This window comes from Oncorhynchus kisutch, unplaced genomic scaffold (genome assembly GCF_002021735.2).
Source record: "Oncorhynchus kisutch isolate 150728-3 unplaced genomic scaffold, Okis_V2 scaffold2951, whole genome shotgun sequence".
Lineage (NCBI taxonomy): Eukaryota > Metazoa > Chordata > Actinopteri > Salmoniformes > Salmonidae > Oncorhynchus > Oncorhynchus kisutch.
Window position 1 is genome coordinate 334410 of NW_022264896.1, and position 10551 is coordinate 344960.

At 43.4% G+C, this 10551-nt stretch overlaps 1 pseudogene; it reads right to left on the minus strand.

The window, feature by feature from the left end:
* LOC116371124 (large neutral amino acids transporter small subunit 1-like) overlaps positions 1-7869 on the minus strand; it is a 19357-nt pseudogene extending 11488 nt beyond the window's left edge.
* Positions 7870-10551: the final 2682 nt, after the last annotated feature.

Sequence of the window (10551 nt, forward strand, 5' to 3'; positions counted from 1 at the left end):
CCTCCTCCTCCCTACTTACCAGCCTCTGTAGGCAAACAGGCCACTGTACAGGGCCAACCCAAAGCTGCCAACGTCCGTCCTTGTCCCTTCGAATGCGTTCTCTGGCCAAAGACGCTCCGTCCCTCCTGGAAAGAGATGAACGTTTGAGGGGACTGACAGAAGAAGAAGATATCACAGACAGATCCAAACAAAAACTCTTCTTCAACACTTCTATCTCTGTGTGTGTGTGTGTGTGTGTGTGTGTGTGTGTGTGTGTGTGTGTGTGTGTGTGTGTGTGTGTGTGTGTGTGTGTGTGTGTGTGTGTGTGTGTGTGTGTGTGTGTGTGTGTGTGTGTGTGTGTGTGTGTGTGTGTGTGTGTGTGTGTGTGTATTCAGCACTTCAGTCTGTCTGTGTGTCTACTTCTCACCTCTGCCAATCTGCACACAGCCGAGGATGATGATGAGCACCAGAGCGAGGAGCTTGGCTGCAGTGAAGACATTCTGGACCCGTGTGGCAGCCTTCACACTCCAGCAGTTTACTGCTGTCAAGAGCACTGGGACAGACAGACAGGCAGACAGACAGACAGACAGACAGGGGGTGACCAGACAGACAGAAAGACAGACAGACAGACAGACAGACAGGGGGTGACCAGACATACAGACAGACAGGCAGACAGGCAGACAGGCAGACAGACAGACAGACAGACAGACAGACAGACAGACAGACAGACAGACAGACAGACAGACAGACAGACAGACAGACAGACAGACAGACAGACAGACAGACAGACAGGGGGTGACCAGACAGACAGACAGACAGACAGACAGACAGGGGGTGACCAGACAGACAGACAGACAGACAGACAGACAGACAGACAGACAGACAGACAGACAGACAGACAGACAGACAGACAGACAGACAGACAGACAGACAGACAGGGGGTGACCAGACAGACAGACAGACAGACAGACAGACAGACAGACAGACAGACAGACAGACAGACAGACAGACAGACAGACAGACAGACAGGGGGTGACCAGACAGACAGACAGACAGACAGACAGACAGACAGACAGACAGACAGACAGACAGACAGGTTTATTTCTCAGGTTAGGGGAGGATTGCTAGCCTGTTGGAACCAGCCTGATCGCTGCGTTCCCCATTCTATTTCATTTCACAGTAAAACAGAATGATGAACACGGCAATGAGACAGGACGGCTGGTTCCTTCCCACCTGGCTAGAATAATTGCTGTCCTAAGGGCATCCGTTTGTAATGTGAGGCACACGGTACTACATAGAGCCATGACTACATGGAACTCTATTCCACATCAGGTAACTGATGCAGCAGTAGAATCATTTAGAAAACAGATAAATATACACCTTATGGAACAGCGGGGACTGTGAAGAGACACACACACACACACACACACACTCTATACACACAGACATTGTAATCTTGTTGTATTTTGGTATTATACATGTTGTATTGTACATTTTGAATTGTAGATACAATACTATATACAGTTGATGTTGGAAGTTTACAGACACTTAGGTTGGAGTCATTACAACTAGTTTACATACACTTAGGTTGGAGTCATTAAAACTCGCTTTTCAACCACTACACACATTTCTTTGTTAACAAACTATAGTTTTGGCAAGTCGGTTAGGACATCTACTTTGTGCATGACACAAGTCATTTTTCCAACAATTGTTTACAGACAGATTATTTCACTTAAAATTCACTGTATCACAAATCCAGTGGGTCAGAAGTTTACAAACACTAAGTTGACTGTGCCTTTAAACAGCTTCCAGAAAATGATGTCATGGTAGCTTCTGATAGGCTAATTGACATCATTTGAGTCAATTGGAGGTGTATCTGTGGATGTATTTCAAGGCCTACCTTCAAACTCAGTGCCTCTTTGCTTGACATCATGGGAAAATCAAAAAATAAATCAGCCAAGACCTCAGAAACAAATTGTAGACCTCCACAAGTCTGGGTCATTCTTGGGAGCAATTCCCAAATGCCTGAAGGTACCACGTTCATCTGTACAAACAATAGTACGCAAGTATAAACACCAAGGGACAACGCAGCCGTCATACCGCTCAGGAAGGAGACGCGCTCTGTCTCCTAGAGATTATCGTACTTCGGTGCGAAAAGTGCAAATCACTCCTACAACAACAGCAAAGGACCTTGTGAAAATGCTGGAGGAAACAGTTACAAAAGTATCTATATATAGAGTAAAACAAGTCCTATATCAACATAACCTGAAAGGCCGCTCAGCAAGGAAGAAGCCACTGCTCCAAAACCGTTAAAAAGAAGCCAGACTTCGGTTTGCAACTACACATGGGGACAAAGATCGTACTTTTTGGAGAAATGTCCTCTGGTCTGATGAAACAAAAATAGAACTGTTTGGCCATAATGACCATCGTTATGTTTGGAGGAAAAAAGGGGAGGCTTGCAAGCCGAAGAACACCATCCCAACCGTGAAGCACGGGGGTGGCAGCATCATGTTGTGGGGGTGCTTTGCTGCAGGAGGGACTAGTGTACTTCATAAAATAGATGGCATCACGAGGCAGGAAAATGAAGTGGATATATTGAAGCAAAATCTCAAGACATCAATCAGGAAGTTAAAGCTTGGTCGCAAATGGGTCTTCCAAATGGACAATGACCTCAAGCATACTGTGACAAAAGCATACTGTGACAAAATGGCTTAAGGACAACAAAGTCAAGGTATTGGAGTGGCCATCACGAAGCCCTGACCTCAAATCCTATAGAAGATTTGTGGGCAGAACTGAAAAAGCGTGTGCGAGCAAGGAGGCCTACAAACCTGACTCAGTTACACCAGCTCTGTCAGGAGGAATGGGCCAAAATTCACCCAACTTATTGTGGGAAGCTTGTGGAAGGCTACCAAAACGTTTGACCCAAGTTAAACAATTTAAAGGCAATGCTACCAAATACTAATTGAGTGTATGTAAACTTCTGACCCACTGGGAATGTGATTAAAGAAATACATCTGAAATAAATCATTCTCTCTACAATTATTCTGACATTTCACATTCTTAAAACAAAGTGGTGATCCTAACTGACCTAAAACTGGGAATTTGTACTGGATTAAATGTCAGGAATTGTGAAAAACTGAGTTTAAGTCTATTTGGCTAAGGTGTATGTAAACTTCAGATTTCAACTGTACCTCGATTACCTCGTACCCCTGCACATGGTGGTATCCCGTGTATAAAGCAGAGTTATCGTTACAGATCGTGGTATCCCGTGTATAAAGCAGAGTTATCGTTACACATCGTGGTATCCCGTGTATAAAGCAGAGTTATCGTTACTCATCGTGGTATCCAGTGTATGGAGCAGAGTTATCATTACACATCGTGGTATCCAGTGTATGGAGCAGAGTTATCATTACACATCGTGGTATCCCGTGTATAAAGCAGAGTTATCGTTACTCATCGTGGTATCCCGTGTATAAAGCAGAGTTATCGTTACTCATCGTGGTATCCCGTGTATAGAGCAGAGTTATCGTTACTCATCGTGGTATCCCGTGTATAAAGCAGAGTTATCGTTACTCATCGTGGTATCCCGTGTATAGAGCAGAGTTATCGTTACACATCGTGGTATCCCGTGTATAGAGCAGAGTTATCGTTACTCATCGTGGTATCCCGTGTATAAAGCAGAGTTATCGTTGCTCATCGTGGTATCCCGTGTATAAAGCAGAGTTATCGTTACTCATCGTGGTACCCGTGTATAAAGCAGAGTTATCGTTACTCATCGTGGTATCCCGTGTATAAAGCAGAGTTATCATTACTCATCGTGGTATTCCGTGTATAAAGCAGAGTTATCGTTACTCATCGTGGTATCCCGTGTATAAGGCAGAGTTATTGTTACTCATCGTGGTATCCCGTGTATAAAGCAGAGTTATCGTTGCTCATCGTGGTATCCCGTGTATAAAGCAGAGTTATCGTTACTCATCGTGGTACCCGTGTATAAAGCAGAGTTATCGTTACTCATCGTGGTATCCCGTGTATAAAGCAGAGTTATCGTTACTCATCGTGGTATCCCGTGTATAAAGCAGAGTTATCGTTACTCATCGTGGTATCCCGTGTATAAGGCAGAGTTATTGTTACTCATCGTGGTATCCCGTGTATAAAGCAGAGTTATCGTTACTCATCGTGGTATCCCGTGTATAAAGCAGAGTTATCGTTACTCATCGTGGTATCCCGTGTATAAAGCAGAGTTATCGTTACTCATCGTGGTATCCCGTGTATAAAGCAGAGTTATCGTTACTCATCGTGGTATCCCGTGTATAAAGCAGAGTTATCGTTACTCATCGTGGTATCCCGTGTATAAAGCAGAGTTATCGTTACTCATCGTGGTATCCCGTGTATAAAGCAGAGTTATCGTTACTCATCGTGGTATCCCGTGTATAAAGCAGAGTTATCGTTACTCATCGTGGTATCCCGTGTATAAAGCAGAGTTATCGTTACTCATCGTGGTATCCCGTGTATAAAGCAGAGTTATCGTTACTCATCGTGGTATCCCGTGTATAAAGCAGAGTTATCGTTACTCATCGTGGTATCCCGTGTATAAAGCAGAGTTATCGTTACTCATCGTGGTATCCCGTGTATAAGGCAGAGTTATTGTTACTCATCGTGGTATCCCGTGTATAAAGCAGAGTTATCGTTACTCATCGTGGTATCCCGTGTATAAAGCAGAGTTATCGTTACTCATCGTGGTATCCCGTGTATAAAGCAGAGTTATCGTTACTCGTCGTGGTATCCCGTGTATAAAGCAGAGTTATCGTTACTCATCGTGGTATCCCGTGTATAAAGCAGAGTTATCGTTACTCATCGTGGTATCCCGTGTATAAAGCAGAGTTATCGTTACTCATCGTGGTATCCTGTGTATAAAGCAGAGTTATCGTTACTCATCGTGGTATCCCGTGTATAAAGCAGAGTTATCGTTACTCATCGTGGTATCCCGTGTATAAAGCAGAGTTATCGTTACTCATCGTGGTATCCCGTGTATAAAGCAGAGTTATCGTTACTCATCGTGGTATCCCGTGTATAAAGCAGAGTTATCGTTACTCATCGTGGTATCCCGTGTATAAAGCAGAGTTATCGTTGCTCATCGTGGTATCCCGTGTATAAAGCAGAGTTATCGTTACTCATCGTGGTATCCCGTGTATAAAGCAGAGTTATCGTTACTCATCGTGGTATCCCGTGTATAAAGCAGAGTTATCGTTACTCATCGTGGTATCCCGTGTATAAAGCAGAGTTATCGTTACTCATCGTGGTATCCCGTGTATAAAGCAGAGTTATCGTTACTCATCGTGGTATCCCGTGTATAAAGCAGAGTTATCGTTACTCATCGTGGTATCCCGTGTATAAAGCAGAGTTATCGTTACTCATCGTGGTATCCCGTGTATAAAGCAGAGTTATCGTTACTCATCGTGGTATCCCGTGTATAAAGCAGAGTTATCGTTACTCATCGTGGTATCCCGTGTATAAAGCAGAGTTATCGTTACTCATCGTGGTATCCCGTGTATAAAGCAGAGTTATCGTTACACATCGTGGTATCCCGTGTATAGAGCAGAGTTATCGTTACTCATCGTGGTATCCCGTGTATAAAGCAGAGTTATCGTTACACATCGTGGTATCCCGTGTATAAAGCAGAGTTATCGTTACTCATCGTGGTATCCCGTGTATAAAGCAGAGTTATCGTTACTCATCGTGGTATCCCGTGTATAAAGCAGAGTTATCGTTACTCATCGTGGTATCCCGTGTATAAAGCAGAGTTATCGTTACTCATCGTGGTATCCCGTGTATAAAGCAGAGTTATCGTTACTCATCGTGGTATCCCGTGTATAAAGCAGAGTTATCGTTACTCATCGTGGTATCCCGTGTATAAAGCAGAGTTATCGTTACTCATCGTGGTATCCCGTGTATAAAGCAGAGTTATCGTTACTCATCGTGGTATCCCGTGTATAAAGCAGAGTTATCGTTACTCATCGTGGTATCCCGTGTATAAAGCAGAGTTATCGTTACTCATTGTTTATTTATTATTACATGTTTTACTTATCTATTATTTCTCTACTTTCTCTCAGCATTGTTGGTAAGGGCCCCGTAAGTACAGTGGGGCAAAAAAGTATTTAGTCAGCCACCAATTGTGCAAGTTCTCCCACTTAAAAAGATGAGAGAGGCCTGTAATTTTCATCATAGGTATACTTCAACTATGACAGACAAAATGAGAAAAAAAATCCAGAAAATCACATTGTAGGATTTTTTATGAATTTATTTGCAAATTATGGTGGAAAATAAGAATTTGGTCACCTACAAACAAGCAAGATTTCTGGCTCTCACAGACCTGTAACTTCTTCTTTAAGAGGCTCCTCTGTCCTCCACTCGTTACCTGTATTAATGGCACCTGTTTGAACTTGTTATCAGTATAAAAGACACCTGTCCACAACCTCAAACAGTCACACTCCAAACTCCACTATGGCCAAGACCAAAGACCTGTCAAAGTACACCAGAAACAAAATTGTAGACCTGCACCAGGCTGGGAAGACTGAATCTGCAATAGGTAAGCAGCTTGGTTTGAAGAAATCAACTGTGGGAGCAATTATTAGGAAATGGAAGACATACAAGACCACTGATAATCTCCCTCGATCTGGAGCTCCACGCAAGATCTCACCCTATGGGGTCAAAATGATCATAAGAACGGTGAGCAAAAATCCCAGAACCACACGGGGGGACCTAGTGACCTGCAGAGAGCTGGGACCAAAGTAACAAAGCCTACCATCAGTAACACACTACGCCGCCAGGACTCAAACCCTGCAGTGCCAGACGTGTCCCCCTGCTTAAGCCAGTACATGTCCAGGCCCGTCTGAAGTTTGCTAGAGAGCATTTGGATGATCCAGAAGAAGATTGGGAGAATGTCATATGGTCAGATGAAACCAAAATAGAACTTTTTGGTAAAAACTCAACTCGTCGTGTTTGGAGGACAAAGAATGCTGAGTTGCATCCAAAGAACGCCATACCTACTGTGAAGCATGGGGGTGGAAACATCATGCTTTGGGGCTGTTTTTCTGCAAAGGGACCAGGACGACTGATCTGTGTAAAGGAAAGAATGAATGGGGCCATGTATCGTGAGATTTTGAGTGAAAACCTCCTTCCATCACCAAGGGCATTGAAGATGAGACGTGTTTCACTGTTAGTCTACCTAAACCTGTCGTTTACAAAGTGTGGGATTTGATGCAACCAGACAGGAAATACTGGTTCAACGTAGGTTCATTCAAAGTGTAGAGATAAGATATGTATTTTATAAAGCAAACTGATTTACATATACTCTGGCAGGCGATCAATGTAGCTACATGCTCCTGGAGAGCAGAGGAAGACGGGTTGGAGTAAATAAGTAGCAGATACATGATGTACAGAGAAGAAGGTTGGATGATCAGCAGTTCTATCCAGAGTGTTAGGAATGCAGGAAGAGACCCATGGACCTCAAGAATGTAGGCATAATCTCCACCAGATTTGGAGATGGTGATCCCTGATTCAGCATAGCACAGGGCCCCCACTGTCGAGCACAACCCACACACTGCCCAAATGATCGACGACAATCCGACAGAACCAGCTTCCTCCAACTACAGCGATGGGTGTCATGAATATCCCCGAACCGATGATGCTACCCACGATGATAGCAACACCATTCAATAGAGTTATAGTTATTTTCAGTTCAACTGTGTTCTCCCCGGAGATGCTGCCAATTTTACTTGTCTTTCTGCCAGTTGGGTTGGTGAGCGCACTGCCTCCAATCGGGAAAAACTCTTCTTCGTGGACCCCTGATTCCCCCGAGGACTTCGAGTGACGTTTCTTCAAACTTGACATATTGAGAAATATTTCTTCAAACCTCTATTCAACCTCTATTCATGAATATTGCGAGGTAAAAACCTCCATAAAGTTTGCTAGCTAAGTAGTCCTGTACAGTAGCTAGTTAGCTAAACGTGGTATTAGTTCTTGTTGGTTTGGTGATGCAGCGTGGACTGGAATGGGAGTGGAAGCTACAATAACTTTACTACAAAGTTGCAGTAACAGGCTGTTCCGCCCACATATTTGAGGATGCTGAGGATTCTCCTAGGCAGAGCAACCCCGTGGCAGAGCAAACCCGTGACAGAGGAAACCCGCGGCAGAGCAACCCCGTGGCAGAGCAAACCCGTGACAGAGGAAACCCGCGGCAGAGTAACCCCGTGGCAGAACAAACCCGTGACAGAGGAAACCCGTGGCAGAGCAACCCCGTGGCAGAGCAAACCCGTGACAGAGGAAACCCGCGGCAGAGCAACCCCGTGGCAGAACAAACCCCGTGGTAGAGGAAACCCGTGGCAGAGGAAACCCGTGGCAGAGCAACCCCGTGGTAGAGCAAACCCGTGGCAGAGCAAACCCCTGGCAGAGCAACCCCGTGGCAGAAGAAACCCATGGCAGAGCAACCCCGTGGCAGAGCAAACCCGTGGCAGAGCAACCCCGTGGCAGAGGAAACCCGTGGCAGAGCAAACCCGTGGCAGAGCAACCCCGTGGCAGAGGAAACCCGTGGCAGAGCAACCCCGTGGCAGAGCAACCCCCTGGCAGAGCAACCCCGTGATTTCTGGTACATCATTAAAAGCAATTCAAACGCAGCATGTTTTTTGGACTCATTCGGCTGTTTTTTAAATACCATTGGAAATGAAAGTTGATAAGTCTCTTCTTCCTGTTAATAAGACGCTGGTTGGACATGTTGATAAATAGCCCAATGTCAAAACAGAGTTTTAACTGTCCAAAACAATAACGAATACACACAGACAGTTCGTGATATATTGAAAATCTAAACATGTACATACATGTGTAACAATAGTAATCATATTACTTGTATATATATATTTTTAACAGGCACCTTTATAAACCACACACGCACCAAAAACCGTGGCAATAATTGACTGATATCGATTAAGGGAGAATTCAGGATGCGCGGTATTGAAACGAACAAATAAAAATAACACATGAAAACTGGATATCTCTTTTCCATGGTTAGAGAACAACCTGCAGAAGACAGACCGTTACATTTTGCGGTCGCTAAAACGGAAATAGAAACGCAATACGCGCTTCTTTGTCAATCACACATATCACGTTGAAATCAAATGGGCGAGAGAGGGGGAAATGAGGTTGCGCATCCTGTTTAGACTAACACAGCTAAAAAAAAACGGATTATGGGAATCATGTGTACGTCATTGGTTAGAAGACAATTTGTAGAAGACATCTGGCTACATTTTTTAAGTGTTGCGTTTTGATTAAAGTGTTTGGCCAACGCGGCAAGTGTAACGCATTAAAAATAACTGTTAATAACTTTATCGATTATCACCCTGAAATCAATAGAACAGGTGGTAAACGTCTGGAGGTGTATCGCTGTTTAAACTAACACCATTCAGAGGCCAAATGGAAACTTGGGAAAACCTATACATGTTTGGTTGGATGAGAATTTATAGAAGGCTTCAATCTATATTTTGGCATTTCGGATGTTGAGTTGTAACTTCGGGAGGCTGCCATTATGGGAAAGGGAACAGTCCACTTGTTCTGTTAGTTTATTTAAACAGCATAAGATATCAACAGTGACAACGATGGGTTGCGAATTAAGAGATACATTTGAATGTCCGCGACTTTTATAGCGGGACTGCCCCCGGAATTATCCGTGGCATTTCGTTAAGTCTCGCGCATCCCAAAGTGAACAGTACAAAACAACATATATTGATTGATCTGTTTTAAGTCATCTATTTTATGTCATCGTGATGAATATAAACGTTCGTAACCGAAAGGTCGCTGGATTGAATTCCAGAGCTGACAAGGTTAAAATCTGTCGTTCTGCCCCCTGAACAAGGTAGTTAACCCACTGTTCCCCGGGCGCCGAAGACATAGATGTCGATTAAGGGTTAAATGCGGAAGAGGCATTACGTTTTACAACTGACGGTATCCCCCTTTCCCCTTCGCCAGTCTGAGGTAAAAAAAAAAAAAGGATGTGTAGTTACACCAAATATTATGGGGTGAAAATACAAGGTTTCCTTCAGAACAACAGATTGATACCTGCTTTATTTCAAAGGGAGATTGTATCCATTCCTTATGTCACAAGTTACTGGAATACATTGGTCACTAATATCTGTTGGGGAAAAGTCTGGTTATTACCACACAAATACCTGCTTGTTAACAAGGTCAAAGAGGTCTCTTTCAGAATGATCTAGAAGTATTACCCTGCGAATCATTACCTGAAGAAACTTTTAAAAAGACAATAACTGTATTTTTTGTGTTGAGCATCCAGAAACAGTTTTGCATTTATTTTGGCATTGTCCACATGTAAAAACATAATGGAAAGATATTCACAGTTTTATAATTATTCATATTCTTGATGACTTTAGTTTTTTTTATGGGAGAATGTGCTGCTCGGTTTCCTTAACCTTAATAAGGATAAAGAAAAACAATTTTACCTCGTAAATCTAATTGTGCTAATGGCAAAATTTCATATTCATAAATGTAAATTCACTGATAAAAAAA